At 29.8% G+C, this 17,980-nt stretch overlaps 1 pseudogene; it reads right to left on the reverse strand.

Annotated features, from left to right (window-relative positions):
- Positions 1 to 12,905: 12,905 nt before the first annotated feature.
- Positions 12,906 to 17,513, reverse strand: LOC105798200 (wall-associated receptor kinase-like 6; annotated as a pseudogene).
- Positions 17,514 to 17,980: the final 467 nt, after the last annotated feature.

Raw genomic sequence — 17,980 nt, forward strand, 5'->3', positions numbered from 1 at the left:
TACTTAAATGCGAATGGATCAGTTATTTGATGCTGGATATTTCCACGAAATTGACTATCACTAAGATCAAGAAGGACAAGATTTGGAAAAAATCTATCTCTGACCTCGATAATGAACTCATAATATCAGTTAATTTCGAAGATGCTTCCAGCATTGTTGCATGATATGCTTGGCCACATGTAACGTTGTGAAGCATTGTTGCTCTAGGTACTCCACCACCCACTTTCTACCACATCTATCGCTTCGGAGTGCAATGGCGACAAATCGGCTATTGACACAATTGCAACAAAGGAAATTTGAAGGATGGTGGCCTACAGTATCCCTAGAATAAGGGAAATGGTTAAGGATGGCGCCATGTTTAATTAGCTAAGCTTTTTCGCCTGTTTTCCAATTTTTATTTTAGTTTTAGAATTTGGATGTTAGGTTTTTAATAGATTTAATTTGATTTTAGTCTAGATTTGGATTCCAAAGGTCTCTCGATTTTAGAAATTTTCACTTTTCTACATTTTAGAATTTTAAGTTTAAAATCTTAGAATTTTAAGTTTAATTCTGCTTCAGTTTTAGAATTTTAGACTTTTTTTTAGTTAACTTCGAAATTTAGATAATAATTGTAGAATTCGAATTTCATTTAGTATTAGAAATTTGGATATCTTCTTTCCTTTAGATTAAGTTTATTCTAAGTTAAGATTAAAATTTCAAAACTTTAAATACTAAGCTTTGTAAGACTATCTTCGAATAGATGTCGTAGGGGTGCTTTAACCTTTCCTACACATAACTGTACTCTCGAACCCAGATCTAATAATGAGATCGAGCATTAGTTTTTAGACTTTCACTTAGAATTATCTTAAGATCAGTCTTAAAACTTTGGGCGATAGGTGACCATCAGACTACTTGAGGTTTTTTAGGTTTTCCTGTTTATCTTGTTAGGTTCATCCCTAGCATGTTATCACAGCGTAGCAACTCCATTGAGGACTCTGGTTTTTTTGTTGTAAGTTGTATATGTGACTTTATTGATCAATTAATTTGAATTTTTCTTTTTGTTACATGCGATTATATTTGTTGTAAATTGTGATTCACTTTGCACATAAATTTGATCCTATACCCTGATCCGTCCTATTAGGAAGAGTGATCTCGGGCTTTCGTGTGGTTAGTTCCACTGCAGCAGTTTATTTAAATCGATATTAAATCTATCATTTTTTTATTTATTTCTTGAAGCGTTTATATATCCATGTATATAATTAATTAAAAGTAAAATATATAATGTTGAATAGTTCAAAGTTTTTTTTCTAAAAAATCAATAGTAAAAAATTTATAATGTAATGTTGTTTAAATCAGATCGGACTAGCCGGTTGGGTGGAGAATTGATTGAGATATCAATCTAGAGAAGGTAAAAAAATCAGTTGATCAACAAACTAGGCTAAAAACAATTGAACTGATTGAATCCTATTTTATAATTATTAATATTTTTATGATTTTTTAATAACTTATTTAAATTGAGCCGAACACGCTAAAAACCGATGACTTGATTGGTTCGACCAGTGATTGATATAATATTCAACTTGAATTGTAAACTTTTTGAAATTATGTATTAAGGTATTCCAACTTAAAGATAACTGAGCTTATTGAAGCTAAACCCAAATAGTTTACAACTCTAGTATTTAATATTACTAGCTTCCAGTGTTACAGGCATTGTGTGTGATTTTACGCATTTAATATTTAATTAGTTTTTAAATATTTTATTTTGAATTGCATTAATTAATATAAAATAGTATTTTTATTTGAATTATTGAATATAATTAAAATATATTAACTTACTATAAATATATATATCATATATCATATAATTAACACAATTTTGTGTATGACAAATGCTTTTAACTAAAAATTGTAAATATATTTATAATTATAATTATTACAACATTCTTTTTCTTATATTTATGCTTAGAGTTCTATTCAAGTAATAACTCTATTATGAAATTAACACAATTTTTTAAACAAATAATTCTAATTTAAATTCTAGTTATTTTTAAATGTATAGTTACCACAACTTCTAGTAAATTATAATTATTTTTAAATGTATAATTATCACAACTAGATGTGCTCATGGGTCGGGTCGAGCCATGCCTAAACATGATATTAACATACTTTATGCTTGCCCAACCTTGGCTTGACCTGAAATTTGGGTCTAAAATTTTGCCAAAACCCATTCATATTTGCAAAAGACTAACCCAAACCCATTTTAGGCCTGCCCTTATTATTTTTTAAATTTTTTAAATATTTATTTTATTTTAATATTTAATAATTTTAATATTTTTTATTTATTAAAAAATTTTATATAGTAATTTTAACATTATTTTAATATTTACATTAGAGTAATATTATATATTTAGTATAGGTTTGTTTTTTTAATATGTTCTAAATTATATGATATAAAGTATTATAAATAAAAACTTCTATTTTATTATAACTTTTTAACCAATAATTCTGAATTAAATATTATAATTACTTTTAAATATAAATTTAATAATATAATGAAAAATAAGTAATATTCTCGCCAGATTCCAAAGTAAATGTTGGTTTCTATAAATGAGTGAACAGCAAGGAATTAGCCGGTCAAGCAGATGTGGATGGTTTTATTGTTGGTGGAGTTTCTTTGAAGGTTGGTAACTATCTTTCTTTGCTGTGCCACTATTGATTCATTTATTTGATGTTCTTCAAATTTTCAAAATCTTGAGGGATTTAACCTTGAAGCTGGTTATAATTTGAGATAAATTTTAAAATTATATATACATGAATTTTACTTTAATTTACACATGAATTTTTATTGGTGCAATTATATACATGAGACTCTAATTGTAGTTTAAATGTATACTTGAAACTTTAATTTTGATCTAATCATACACATTTAAAGAAATAAATACATCAATTTGTTTTATATTGGATAAATATAATCATTTATGTATGCAATATGTAAACATAAAATGATATTATATTAATAATTGTGTTAATAATTTACAAGAATTGTATCAAATTAAAATTTCATGTATAAAATTACACAAAATCAAAATTAATATATACAATTACACGTTAAACCATAATTCATATATAGTTTTAGAACTTATCCCTTAGTACAAAGTTTCCAAATTAGTTAATTGGAATAGAGTAATGGGTATTGAATTCACAAGTCTATTGTTACATAAATCCAACTAAGTCAAATATCCAAATTTTGAAAGGATAGATCTGTTTATTTTGTTGCCCCAAAGAATCGGATATTGGAGATTGGATAATAGACCCAAAGCAAAAGGGATTGGACCAACAATTCTACATTGAGTTAAGTGTAAAGTCACAAGATCCCTCAAATTCCACAAATTTTGAGGGGTTATATTATTACCATCATCAAACTGATACCTATCCAAACGTAAATGTCTAAGATTGGTAAAAAGCCCAAGAAAGGGAGGAATTTGTCCTGTAAGATTGGTCAAACTCAAATTTAAGCTAACAAGTTTCTTTAGATTCCCTAGTTGTAGAGGGATGGGACCATTAATTTTATAATTAATATTATAATGATATGAAATGCTAAGGTACTCTAATTAAGCTAGGTTTCCTAAAGGAGGAGGTAACTCACCTGATAAACCACATCTAGACAAGTCAAGTTACTTCAATTCGAATAGATCACTTATTTGATGCGGGATATTTCCATGAAATTGACAACCACTAAGATCAAGAAGGACAAGATTTGGAAATGAAGGGAAATTTAATTTCCCAAATCTATCTCCAACCTCGGTAATGAACTCATAACATCTGTTAATTTCGAAGATGCTTCCAGCAGTGTTGCATGATATGCCCGATAACTTGTAAGGTTGTGAAGCATTGCTGCCATAGGTACTCCACCACCCACTTGTTGGAAAATATGAACATCACATATATAATAAGGGTAATTACATGTTATTATTTATTATCATGATAGGTTAGCCCAAATTAAAAGTGATCTAATTTAGTTAAGGCTTATTGGGCTTTACTTATTAAATAAATTATGGATCAAATATGTGTAGATACTCTAGTAATTGAGTTCTAATTAATTTCTAATTAGTGATGGGCTAATTGGGAATTAGGGCTAATATGCCAAAGTTATATATATTAGGGTTATGGTCCTCAAATTACACACAAGATATCTTTTCTAATATCCCATTCTTCAGAAAGGGCAAATATTCTCTGAGTTTCTTGTGTGCTAATTTGAAAGACCAAATCTCCAAGATCTGAAAAAAAAAAAACTTCAAGGAATTTATGGATTCAGGTACGCTTCCACATCTAGTTTTATTCTTGATGATTTGACATGATAGATCCTGGTTTATTAAGTTTTATTTTAGATTTATTTTACAATTATAACAAGTGGCATCTGAGCTTTGTCATGTTGAATTATTGAGAGTGAATTGATTCTTTATTATTTTTAGATTGATTCGTTTTTTTAATTTTATGGATTTGATATTTTAATTATATATTATGTTGAATCTTTGAGACTCTGATAAATTTTGGGTTTTGATTCTTCAAATAAAGTTTTAGGGTTTTATAAATATAATCTAGTTTAATATTTGCATATGCTATTCAAAAGATGAAGGTTTATTTAATTAATTATTTATAATCAATTGATAAAATTGAGTTGTGAGATTTCTTTCTCTTCTTTTCACACAATTATTTTATAAATTTTGGTTAAAGTCATTATTAAATTAAAGTTACAGACTTACAATCTTTTGCAATTGAAGAATTCCAATTGGGTTGTATAATAGGTTTTAAAAGTTAATTCACTGATAATTGAATAAATGAATGTTGGTAAGATGTTTTTTTGCACTATTTGTTTTAAATTTTGTGTTTGTGGTTGAATATATATGAAATTATCATCTTTTATCTTTATTCATGATGAATTATATTTACCATTGAATTCAGATCATATATCTGAATGATTACTTTTGGTTTATGTTATAATTATTTTATATAAGTTTTAGTCCTTATGGAACCCGACTAAAATTAATATATTTGGGATTTTTTAAATATGATGGCTATGAATTTTCATAAGTAGTTGCAAATATAAAGGCTTTTATATAATTTGGGATTCTTTTATATTTAGTGGTTATGGATTTTTTAAGTATTTGTGCGTATAAAGAAGTTTTATGATAATGTCTTTAGTCATGAATATAAATTTGAGTTTACATAAAATATGTAAGGCAAGCTAGTATTATTTTTCTATTATTATAATTGTGTGTATATATTGTGCGTGTATACATATTATATGCATATCAATGATTTTGAGGATTAATGCATGACTATAGTTTGTGTGAATAGGTGTTTATAACCATTATTCAATAAGATATCTTTTACAGTTTAATTGGTGAAATTAAGTTTTGATGGATATCGTTGAAGTTGTTAAATTTTTTTTGTTGTGGTTATATATTCAATTTTATGGGTGCTTTGGTGCAAATTCATGTAAACTATATACATATTTAAATATTTTGGTTTTAAGTTTGGTTCTATAATCTTAGGTTTTGGCATCTTAATTCCAAATATTTAGTTAAATTATGATGATATGGTTTATTGTATAAATTGTGGGATATGACAACTATTATGATAATGTTTTTTGAGAGTTATTCACTTGAAAATATTTTTGAAGTATTCATGCGAATCTCTATCTGATCATAAATACAATTTTGGGTTTACGTGGTATATGTAAGGTAAAGTTTTCTATTTGATTTTGAATACACATATATGCATGAATTGCTTTGGTGTTTTGTCTATGCCCAAATTACGGATACATGTGCTTGCTAATTATTCGGCCTTGAACCATTAAATTATTTCTGTTTGGTTTTGACATATATGGTTTTAAAAAAATGAGTTAAAGATTTAAGGTTTTCAATTTTTTATTGCGCTACTTAGACAACCTTATTTTGGGTTATTTCAAAAATTGTAGTGCACTTAGAAATTTTAGTTTTAACCTTGACTATTGGGGAAACTTTAAATTTGAATATTGGTATGTTTATATATATTTTAAAATAACTTAATTGAAGCAAAAAGTCACCAAAGTGATTTTTTTGTATAAATTATTTTGTTTTAAAATATAAAAGGTTGTGTGCATGTAATTTAAGTTATGTTAATATTGATTGGCCCAAATGAAAGTTAATAATATTACATGTGCAACTATGGTAATAAACATGTGACAATTATTCGTTTTACTGTGAGCAATAAATTGGCCCAAAGGAAGATTTATGGTTCGACATGTTCTTATTGTCAATGTTTGATTATTACACTAATATATCACTTACAAGTTAATATTTTGTCCAAAGATGAAATATTAATGGAGTGTCTAATATCTTGAGATGAAGTTTACCTTTATTCAAATTATTTCGGTTTAAATTTGAAGTCTTATATGAAGTTGTTTATGGTTTATGATTTATTCAACTATTGTTATATTTGTCAACATCATTGTATGTTGTTTTGGGATAAACATATACATATATATACTATTATCTTTTAATTTGATTGAAAGATGAAATTAAAAGAAATATTTTGAAACAAATAAATTGATTTTGACTTTAGTTTTTAATTAAGGATGTCTAATATTTTAAATAGATTAGTTGAAACAAAATGCCGCCAAAGTGACCTCTTTTGTGTAGGTTAGTTTATTTGAAATACCAAGATGATTATATGTTTTTGTGATTCATGCATTTATTAATTGACCCAAAGTTAAGTTAATATTTGACAGAATTCCAACGACATCTATGGTGATAAATGTGTGACATGTATAAGGTATTTTATTTGAGCAATAAGTTAGTCCAAAGATTAATTAATTGTTTGACATAACTTATTGTCAATGTTTGATTGCTACAACAAAAGTGTCATGTACTGTTAATATTACTGTCTAAAGACTTGGTATTAATGTTGTGTTTGGTATCTTGAGATGGGATTAGCCATTATCTTGAATTTATTGTTTACTTATGAATATTGATGTGAGCTTATTTTTATTTATTTTTTGTTCTATATTCAACTAATTCATCTTCTACTGCCACAATATCTGCTAATATAAATTCTATACCCATTCTTAATGGGACTAATTTCAATGAGTGGAAAAGGCTCTTACTTGTAGTGCTTGGCTATATGAACATAAACCTTGCACTAAGGGAAGAACAACTCACTGCGGAAAGTACCCCCATGTTAAAAGGGATTTTGAGAGGTGGGATCGTTCAAATTGCAAGAGTGTAATGATCATGAAGAACAACATTTCAGAAGCCTTTAGGGGCACAGAGTCTGAAAAGATTACTCAGGGTAAGGTTTCCTTGACGAAATTGAGAAACGTTTTGCTAAAAACGATAAGGTTGAAATGACATCACTTCTGACTTCTTTGATGTCTATAAAGTTAATGGTCAAGGAAATTCTGAGCGATCTAAGGGCTATGAGTTTTATGATCCCATAATTAGGAATAATTTTGAGATGAGAATTGCAACGTTCTTTTAGGATGTTGAGTTTGGAGGGAGAAATAAGGTTAGAGACATTGCTTTGAAGGAGGAATTGAATTCTAACTCATTTCCTACTATCATTTTTATGATGTTTAAGTTCTCATACTTATCATTGATTAAAAAGTGAATCTAGAATCTCAATAAGACAATGTTGAACAACTAGTTATTTAAGATGAGGTAATTGTTCCAGAAGAACAAACTCAACAACTTCAAGAATGAATTCCATTAAAAAGGTCCACTAGAGAAAGGGTAATGATGGCTTTAGTGGAATATTTTGACCTTAAGTAGCATCAGATGAATATTAAGTTAATAGTTTCTCAATGGTAACATTGATCATACATTTATATGGTGCAACTAGTAAAATTTGTGTCTAATGATGTAAAGTTAATGATTTTTAAATTAAAGAACTTCATCTAAGGGTTTAAGCATACTTCTCGTCAAGTAGTATTACAATTTTACCAAATGATTATCTCATTCGATTTGGAGATGAATTTTGTTGATAATTGTATATACAATAAGTTTAGTGGAATATGGTTCTATATTTGGTTTTATATGTTAATGACATCTTGATTGTCAATTGTTAATGACATACTGATTGTCAATAATAAGTATAGAATCAATCAATGCCCTAAGAATGATTTTAAGATTACAAAAATGCATAAGATTTTTTACATTATAACAGTGGAAAGTCTAATATGTGTTCAAATTTTTATACATTAGAATATTGTGTACACTATTGGGATGCTAGGCAGATATTTTAATCAACCCCGGTTTGGACCACTGGATAGCATCAAATAGGTTTATAAGGTATTTTCAGAAAACAAAAGATTACATGCTCACATATCGAATGTCTAATTAGTTAGAGATCATCATGTTTATAGACTTTGGTTTTGATGGAATATGGATACAAGATTTTGTCACTAAGGTGAAAATTGTGAAAACAAATTGCAGTTTTTTATTCCGATAGCAACATGAGCACATCAAAGTCAAAACACATAGACTTTAAGTTCCTGGTTGTTAAAGTAAAAGTTCAAAGTGATTAGGTGCCTATAAAGCATATTAGGACAAACTCCATGATTGTTGATCCGCTTACTAAGGAACTACACCTAAGGTTTTATAAGAGCACACTGTTCATATGGGTGTAATTTCATTTAAAGGATATTTGGTTTTAGTGGGAGTTTGTATTTTTAAATGATTTTATGTTATAGACACATTTTCAGTTTTTTCAGTTTAAAGATATTAAGTTTATTTTCTGCAGAAATAAAGTTTATTTGGTTAGAATCAAAAATATATAAACCATACTGACCGGGATGTTGTACGACAATCAAGTCCTCTTATGGAGATGGAGTAGATGTTGATCCTCCGCAGCATCTTCTCCCGACCTATGATTAATAGGCCCTTGTCTTGGCCTCTTACGGCAATGTTGCCTACTCTTTTCTTAAGTCAACAGTAGATACAACTTATCGTAATGCCTGAACCAATTCATGTAATCTAGAGATGTCGCCAAATCCGATATGAAAAATAGTTCACGCATTGGGAAGTAATCGTACTTACGCTACCAAATCTCGATATACTTCTTGTAAAATATTGGTCAATCTTCCTCTAGTCTTCCTCGAGTCTTCTTCGAGTCTCCCTCACATGTCGATCTTGTACAAGTTATCGAGCTCTTAGGGTGGCAGTGGAATACGTTGCGTACACCTGAACTACTTCATCATTCGGCCAGATTTGTGTATCTCAGCCAATGCAAAAATGATCAATGGCACTTTCCCGTGCCAGATGTTGCAATTGTTCAAAAATTTGACCGAGACACATTCTTGAATACTCGAATCCACATATGACATTCATACAAGCTGTAGTACAAATTTATAAAATTTAGTATGTTCCTAATATTTAATTTAAAATGCTGGAATACAAAACCAATAACTTTGAAATTCATAAACTAACCTCTTTTTTAGTTTGTTGATTTAAAGTTAGTCGAATATCCTCGAGCTCACTTGATATAACGTTATGTCTCACGGGGATGTTCCACCTATTCAAATAATATGTTATTTCAAAATTACAACAATGAAAAATAAAAACAATAATGATATTATCAAAAGAATTTTACCATATTACGAGTGGGAATTCGTAAGGAAGTTCCACTTGGGGGCATAAAAATAGTAGTCGATACCATGCCCACGATTAAAGGAGCATGCAACTGTTGATTTTAACTTTTTCTGGTATCATCGCTCAACACATTTCTTGGTACAATGTCGCCAGCACCGCTAATCCCCAACTAAGTTGTCCCATTTCTTTCATGTCGGCTAGTAGTAGTAGCCAACTTAAATGTATCAAATTGAGAGATTTTTCTGACATTAGTAGACCCCCAATCAACCTCAAGATGAATGTGTGCGTGAATTATTCTTTTTCAATGCCATCCGTGGAAGCCTCGATAGTTTTGAAGTTGTCCTCCAACCATCTCATCTCGATCTGACTACTCCTTAAACTTGTTCGACACCTTCCCTCGTAGTTGCTTGCATGTTACACTCCAATCGGCACTAATCACTGGCCCTGTAATGACATCCCCATTGACTGGTAGACTGAGTTGTAAACTAACGTCCTCAAGTGTAATCGTACACTCACTGCAGGGAATATGGAATGTGTGTGCCTCCGATGTCTATCTTTCAACCAAAGCACTGATAAGTGGGGAATCCAATTTATTCCTTTCGAGCATGTGAGCTACGTATAAAAATCACACGTCTTGCAAGTGTCCATAAATGACACTCGATGCACCTTCGCTTAAATTTTTTATGTACGTCTCCAAAATTCGATCTTTAGGTTGAGTATACAAACATAAAAAAAATCTAAACATCATAATAGTTAACTACTTAAAATTAAATAATTAAATAATTATTTTTTACTATTTGTAATTTAATGCCGGAGATATGCTTGTCATCCAAACAAATAAGTTGATTTGCAATTTAAAAATTTTAATGAATAAAATAAAATCAAGAGAAAAAAATTCAGAAAAATAATTAAAAAAATTAATTGAGAATTGAGAATTAAGAATTGAGGATTGAGGATTGAGGATCGAGAATTGAGAATTGAGAAATGAAAATTGAGGATTGAGAATTTAGGATTAAGGATTGAGAAATGAGAATTGAGAAATGAAAATTGAGGATTGAGAATTTAGGATTAAGGATTGAGTATTGGGTATTGAGTATTGAGTTGAGAAGAATGAGGTTTGGAGGGGGTTTGTAAAGGAAAAATTATGGTTGTTGGGCTCCTTTTAATCATTGAAAAAGTTATAATTGGAATAGTTACCGTTGAAAGAAAATACATCCTATAGAGTACGTTTTTCTTTCTCTCTCCAAAAACAATATAGATCGATAAATTAAACAAAATGTCACACTTTCTCAATTGCTTTTTGAACATATTTGTAAAAATTATCCCCTACATTTTAGATTTTGTTTTTAATAGATTTAATTTGATTTTAGTCTAAAATTTGAATTGAAGGTCTTTCAATTTATAGGTTTTCAAATTTCATTTTCTAAATTTTAGAATTTTAAGTTCTTAATGTTAGATTTTAAAACCCTACAATTTTAAGTTCAATTCCGCTTATTTTTAGAATTTTACAGTCTTTTTCAGTTAACCTTGAAATTTAGACAATAATTGTAGAGTTTCAATTTCATTTAGTATTATATATTTGGACATCTTCTTTCCTTTTTATTAAGTTTATTTGGAGTCAAGACTAGAATTTTAAAACCTTAAACATTAAGCATTGTATTCAAATAGGTACTGTAGGGATGCTTTAACCTTTTCTACTCATAATTGTACTTTAGAACCCATATTTGATTATAAGATCGTGCCTCAGTTTGAAGATTTTCCCTTAGATTTGTTTTAGGATTAGCCTTAAAACTTTGAGTGATAAGTGACTAACTGACCAAGCTCAGATTAGTTAATGACAACTTCACTTTCTAGTTTTTTGTGTCTAGCTTGTTAGGTTCATCCCTAACATGTTATGACAACTTAGCGACTCCACCACGAACTCTAGTTTCAAGAGTCTATCTACTTTAGGGCTTGGCTTTAAGGTTTTAGTTGTAAGTTGAATATGTAATTATATATGTTGTAAATTGTCCTTCACTTTACACATGAATTTGATCCTATTCCCTCATTTGTCCTGGTAGTAAGAGTGGTCTTGGGCTTTCATGTGGTCCTTTCCATAGCATAAATTATTTTTTAAAATCGATAGTAAATTTATCATTTATTTATTGATTTCTTGAAGTGTTTATATTTCGATGTTTATAATTCATTAAAAGTAAAAATATATATGTTAAATGGTTAAAAAATATTTTATAGAATCAATAGTAAAAAAAAAAATTATAATGCAACTATCCGATTGGATTGGTAATCAATTGAGATACCGATCCAGAAAGGTAAAAAAAATAGATGATCTACAAACTGAGCTAAAAACAGTTGAACCGATTGAATCGTATTTTATAATTATTTATATTTTTATATTTTTAATAATGCACTTTATTTAAATCGAGCAGTTGAAAATCGACAATTTAGTTGGTTCGATCAACGATCCGATTCAAAAACATCAATATAATATTCAACTTGAATTGTAAACTTTTGAAATTATGTATTAAGATGTTCAAATTTAATTTGCTCTAATTTAATTTGGATTCTTCAACTTAAAGATAACCAAGCTTATTTAAGCTAAATCCAAGTAGTTTACAACTCTAGTATTTAATATTACTAGCTTTTAATGTTACAGGTATTGTGTGTGATTTTGCACATTCAATATTTAATTAATTTTTAAAGATTTTATTTTAATTGCATTAATTAACATAAAATAACATTTTTTATTTAAATTATTGGATATAATTAAAATATATTAACTTATTATAAATATATATATTTCTTAAATTATTTTTTTGTTAATGTTACACAATTCTATATATATATATATATGCTGGAAGTAATGGATGCTCAATTATCTGTCAATATGCAGCCTTGATTGGATTTGTGTTTTTCTATGTTTCAAATAGTTTGTTTATTTGTAGGGAAAATCTGAAAAAGAATATGATCAATCAGAGGGGTTCCGACAGGAGTTGAAATTGAAGGTTCGAGAGTTGTTGATAGAGTAGTAATGGCGTCGGAGAAAAATGGCGATAAGGGTATTCAGATATCCGAAGAAGAAGAAGTTCAACAAAAGAAGGATAAAGAAGATTAAAAGGAGATGCGGATAATTAGGGTTACCTTTCTTTTGATTTATGGTATCCCTGTTTGGAGGTCTTTTTTATTAATGAATTCATCGACTTAGCAAAAGGGAAAAAAAAAAATCCAGAACTTGTATAACAAATACCTTCAAGAGGTCAAATAACATTGAGTGAAACAAGTATGAATTCTTGGGCAACCACAAGACTCCACCAATGTGACAAATAGAGAAGCTAAAGGCTATCCATCAAGAGAAATAGTTTCAGGGGTGTTGGAAACTAGAAAGATGAATTTAATGGAAAAGTTTCACTGTTGGTTGTAATTGTCCTAGACATTGAACAACTAGGATTGGTCTCCCATGAATGGATTATGTCATCTATTTCATATTCTTCATCACCATGGTCTTCAATAACATTTCCACCTGAAGCTTTAATCAACTCCAGCTCCATTGCTACTTGTTTCATGGTGGGTCTTTTCTTTCCATTAAGATTCAAGCATCTTTTTGCTAGAACAGCCACAACTATAATCTCCTGCTCTGGACCAACCTTTACTACCATTGGATCGAGAATGTTAAATAAGGAATTCTCCTGCATTGAATGCAAAAAATAAGATACCAAGCTTCTCACTGGCTCTGATTGTTCTGCAGAACTGGTTTTTTGTAATGTTAAAAGCTCAATAAGAACAACTCCAAAGCTATAAACATCACTCTTCTCCATAAATTGACTTGATCGAAAATATTCGGGATCCATGTATCCAAAAGTTCCTTGCACCCGAGTGGTTAGATGTGTTTGTTCAAGTGCAACCGATCTTGAAGTTCCAAAATCTGATACTTTTGCCCTATATTTATCATCCAAAAGTATGTTACTAGATTTGATGTCTCGATGATAAATAGGAGCAGAAGCAGCAGAATGCAAATAGAACAAGGCATTGGCAATTTCAATCGCAATTCGTAAACGCATTTCCCATGTCAATGGTAATTCTTCATTTTGGTTACGAATGAGATCGTATAATGTACCATTTGGGATGAACTCATACACCAATAGAGGAACTTCAGCTTCTAAACAACACCCTAAAAGCTTAACCACATTCTTGTGATTAATTTGAGATAAAATTATCACCTCGTTAATGAACTGTTCAACCTTCTTTTCATCAAATTTATTTCCTTCCACCATTTTGGATTTCTTAATAGCCACAATGCTTCCATCTATTAGCATTCCTTTATAAACAGTCCCTTGACCTCCTTGACCAAGGATTCGATTCTCATTATAATGATTGGTCGCCTTTTCCATCTCTTATGAAGTAAACAACTTAACTTTTTCAACATTACCTTCATTGCTAGACAAATGTTGTTGCAGTAACAAACCTCCATTCCTTTCAAAGTATTTCTGCTTCAGCAAGATTTTTTGTTTTCTTTTGAGGGCTTTGTACATACTCCATGTTGCGAGTAGTAAAAGTAGTGTCCCAACACTAGTGCTGCAACCTATATAGATATAAGAAACATAGTTAAAGGTGAATTTGAAAATTAAAATACAGGCTAAAAAACCATGAAAATGTTTCAATAAAGTTTCATTCATATTTGATAGCCATTCATTTAATGAACAATGAGACAACCTTATTACATCATCCATTGTTTTGATATTGAACTTTTACAAATTTAATGATAAATAACAGTTATTGCATCACGCATTCAAAAGTAAACAAATTACTCTTTAAATTGAAATAAATAAATAATCAAAATGATTCCACTTTAAAAACAAAAGTGTAAACTCATCACATACCTACAATAATGCTTTTCGAATTACGAGTGTTTTGAGTTTGTATTTTGCGCTTGCAATAAAATGTCGCACTATTGTATTCATAATGAGGAGGGCAAGAGTTTGGCCAACAATAGTTGTTAGGGGTATTCAAGCAAAGTATGTTGCAATACTTATAATTATCACATCTCCCACCTGTCATTTATGAATTGAAAAGGAGAGAGGTTATAATCATATAATTCAATTAAAGTATTGAATTAAATTAGTTTCTCTATTATTAAATTGATCAATTTAATCTCTATACTGTTAAAAAAATAAATTTAAGTTATAACAATGTTAACATTTACTATATAAAATTATTTACAAAATCGTAAAAATTTAGCTTTCTTTAAATTTTTTATGGCACAAGGACTAAATTAATTCATTTAATATCTTTCTAATTTCCTTTTCCTCTTGTTGGTTAAAATTATGCGTAGGAGTATTCTAGCAATATGAATGCAAAACCACTATTTGAAAAAAAATTTAAAGCATGAAAAGAACAGTTCATTTAGTTGAGATATTAGCTATCATGTTCACTTTGTTCAAATTTCATTATACTTAGTCATCTTTGTAGATTTTACAAAATATAAAATGAAAAAAATGCTCTCATAATAATATTTATTTTTGTATAAAAGTAATAGATTTTCATAATTTCTCAATCCAGTAGAGGCTCAATTGACGGGTAACACCAGTTCAATTAGCTCTTTAAAAAACAATACAAGTTTAAGGCACATCCATGATGTGAGTGGAAAAATTATGTAATAAACATATTTATTAAAAGCTTATATAAGAATCAAATGAATTCTTGATTGAAATGATAAACTTAAATTTTAAAATTTAATGTGTGAAAGGTTCAAATCTCACCATGTTAGGTTTATTATGGATTTTATATAAAAATATAAAAAAAAAATGAGAATACCCTTAAAATAATATAACTTAATTTGTATATAAAAAGATATTTTAATAAATTTTCAATTGAGGTATTAAGTAAGATAATATAGATATAAGAAAAGAAGTTCCCTAAAAAAACGTTGACTTATACCTTTGCATGATCTTGAATAGCTGATATCACCGAAATCCCTCTTGCACGAACATAAATGGTTAGAGCTCAACCTCGACCAACAATATTCACCATCGACTGTACAAGAAGTGTCCGAACTATCGTTCAAATAGCACTCTCCATATATTAGTGTGCCCCATTGCAGTTGCGTTGGGGCATGCGTCCTATTACTTAGATCAAAATCATCAGTAAAATTAAAGTCATAAGAAATCAATGAAGCAAATCCGCATGATCTTTTCCTCCTATAATCACTTGGATCAACCATATCACTCATGTTTGCAAAGAATGAGCTGAGACCTGTAGGAATAGTAGCAAGACAACCAACATTAGAGGAAGTCTTGTTATTAATCCTACAACTTGGCTGCAAACACCCACCTATAAGATTATCTGTTTCGTTGCCGAAAATAGTAACCAAATTACCACAACCTAAAGACCAGAAAATGTTGCTAGAATCTGAGTAGTAAAAGCGGGTGCCTGTTAGGTTGAGACTCATCCCATTATGATGGTTTTTTCGACAGTTGAAGTAAGTTATTGGATGGTTGACCTCGACGGTACCATCCAAAAATTTGAAGTCTAGTATTTGTAGATTCGTGTCATTTATATTTAATGAAGGCACTTCTTTTCCATCGGCAGTTTTGTTGCAAATTACTTTAAACCAATTATTGGAATCGTCTTGGGCCTTCATGCTAAAAGGGTAGTGAAAAGTAACATTCCCACAGGACTCTACCTTATAGGTGTTGACATTGATAGGTCCTAGTCCTGGTCTTCCGCATCCTGCGAGATTAGCAAAAAGGAAGTAAATTACAAAATCTACTAAATGTATGTACATCCAATGTTTGTAGGAAATAAAAGTAATGTGTCATTCAAAAAACAAAAATATACTAACAAAAGTATTATATTGTAAATGTAAGAGCTTAGGTTCCATATCAAGTAACCCTATTCTTTACCTCTAATTATCAAAATAAATAAATATTTACTAAAAAAGTCATATGAAAAGTGTTACTCTAAGTAAATTTTTTTTAATTAAATTTGTGTATTATTTGTGACATTAAATTTAATAAAGGATTTCTTATTAATATAGATACCAGTATAAATCTTATGGTTGAATTTGATGTGATTCAATATTTTTAATTAAAAATATTAATATTAATATACAAAATGAATGATTCTCAGTACTGATTTTAAACAATTAGCAAAATCTATACATTAACTGGATTAAAAGAGGAAAAATGAAAGCCAAGCAATTGAAGTGACAGCGCTTGACTGACCTCCGTCACCGCAATAGGTGGAATTCCAGCTGAGCGCGGCGGGAACATGCGTTGTTCCAATATTGATGCCAGTGGGTAATAGGTAACCACTCCTGAAAGAGAAGATGAAAGCAGATGCGCATCTGTTGCCGTCAGGATACATGGCTGTCATGTTTACAGTATAGGAAGTGAAATTTCCCGTAATTACAGTAAGGCTGCCAGATTCAGAAGCACCATCGTCACACCTTGGTTGAACGCAGCCGCCAAGTGAATCAGCTTCGTTACTTAAAACAGTAGCCAAATTTCCGCAACCTACTGATCCGAAAATATTTTGGACACTTGAGAAGAAAAAGGGAGTGCCTGAGAGATTCACACTCACACTAGCCTCGCTTATACGATCACAATTAATATAAGTAACTGGATTACTGATGAGAATGGCGTCTGAATTTATGGAATCAAGGACCTCCAGATTGATGCCATATACGTTTATGAATGGCTTTTCCCCATTACGGGTCGAGTTGCAAGTTACTCTAAACCAAGAATGAGTATCGCAGCTGCTATGGATTCCAAAAGGGGATGGAATTGTAATATTCCCACATACTTCTTTACCACAGGCAGGTTCTTGAGACTCTGCTGCTTGTAAAATTGGGCATAAGAGGAAGAGGAAGAGGAGTAGCAGGATGAAGTAAAGCGCTAACTGAAAACCCATTTGCGTTGTTATTTTGTTTGAGGGAAATGAATGAAGATTTAGATCGGGTTAATGAAGAACTCATTAATAGATTTTAAAGAAGGAAAAGCAGGGTTAACGTAGCACCACTAGTGACACCACTAGATGTCAAAATAAATTATAATTTTTAGATGTATATTTAGTAATATGATAGAAAAAAGGGTTTTTTTTTTTTTAGTTCGTGTTTCTATATATACCATACGCTTCATATTTATTTGGAGTTCGCTCCTAAAAATATAGTCATCTTTATATATTCATGTCAATCCCATGAACCTCTTATTCGTTCTTATTCGATCAAGGCGAGGACCAAGACAAAATAAAAAAACTCACATTAAATTTAGGGATAATCAAACTCAAATCAATAATTTCCATATCAAGATGGCACAAAATAAATGAAGAGTTTGAAAGTAAAGGTTCAAAATAAAAAAATAATTTCCAGCACTTCTATC

This window comes from Gossypium raimondii, chromosome 9 (assembly GCF_025698545.1).
Source record: "Gossypium raimondii isolate GPD5lz chromosome 9, ASM2569854v1, whole genome shotgun sequence".
Classification (NCBI taxonomy): domain Eukaryota; kingdom Viridiplantae; phylum Streptophyta; class Magnoliopsida; order Malvales; family Malvaceae; genus Gossypium; species Gossypium raimondii.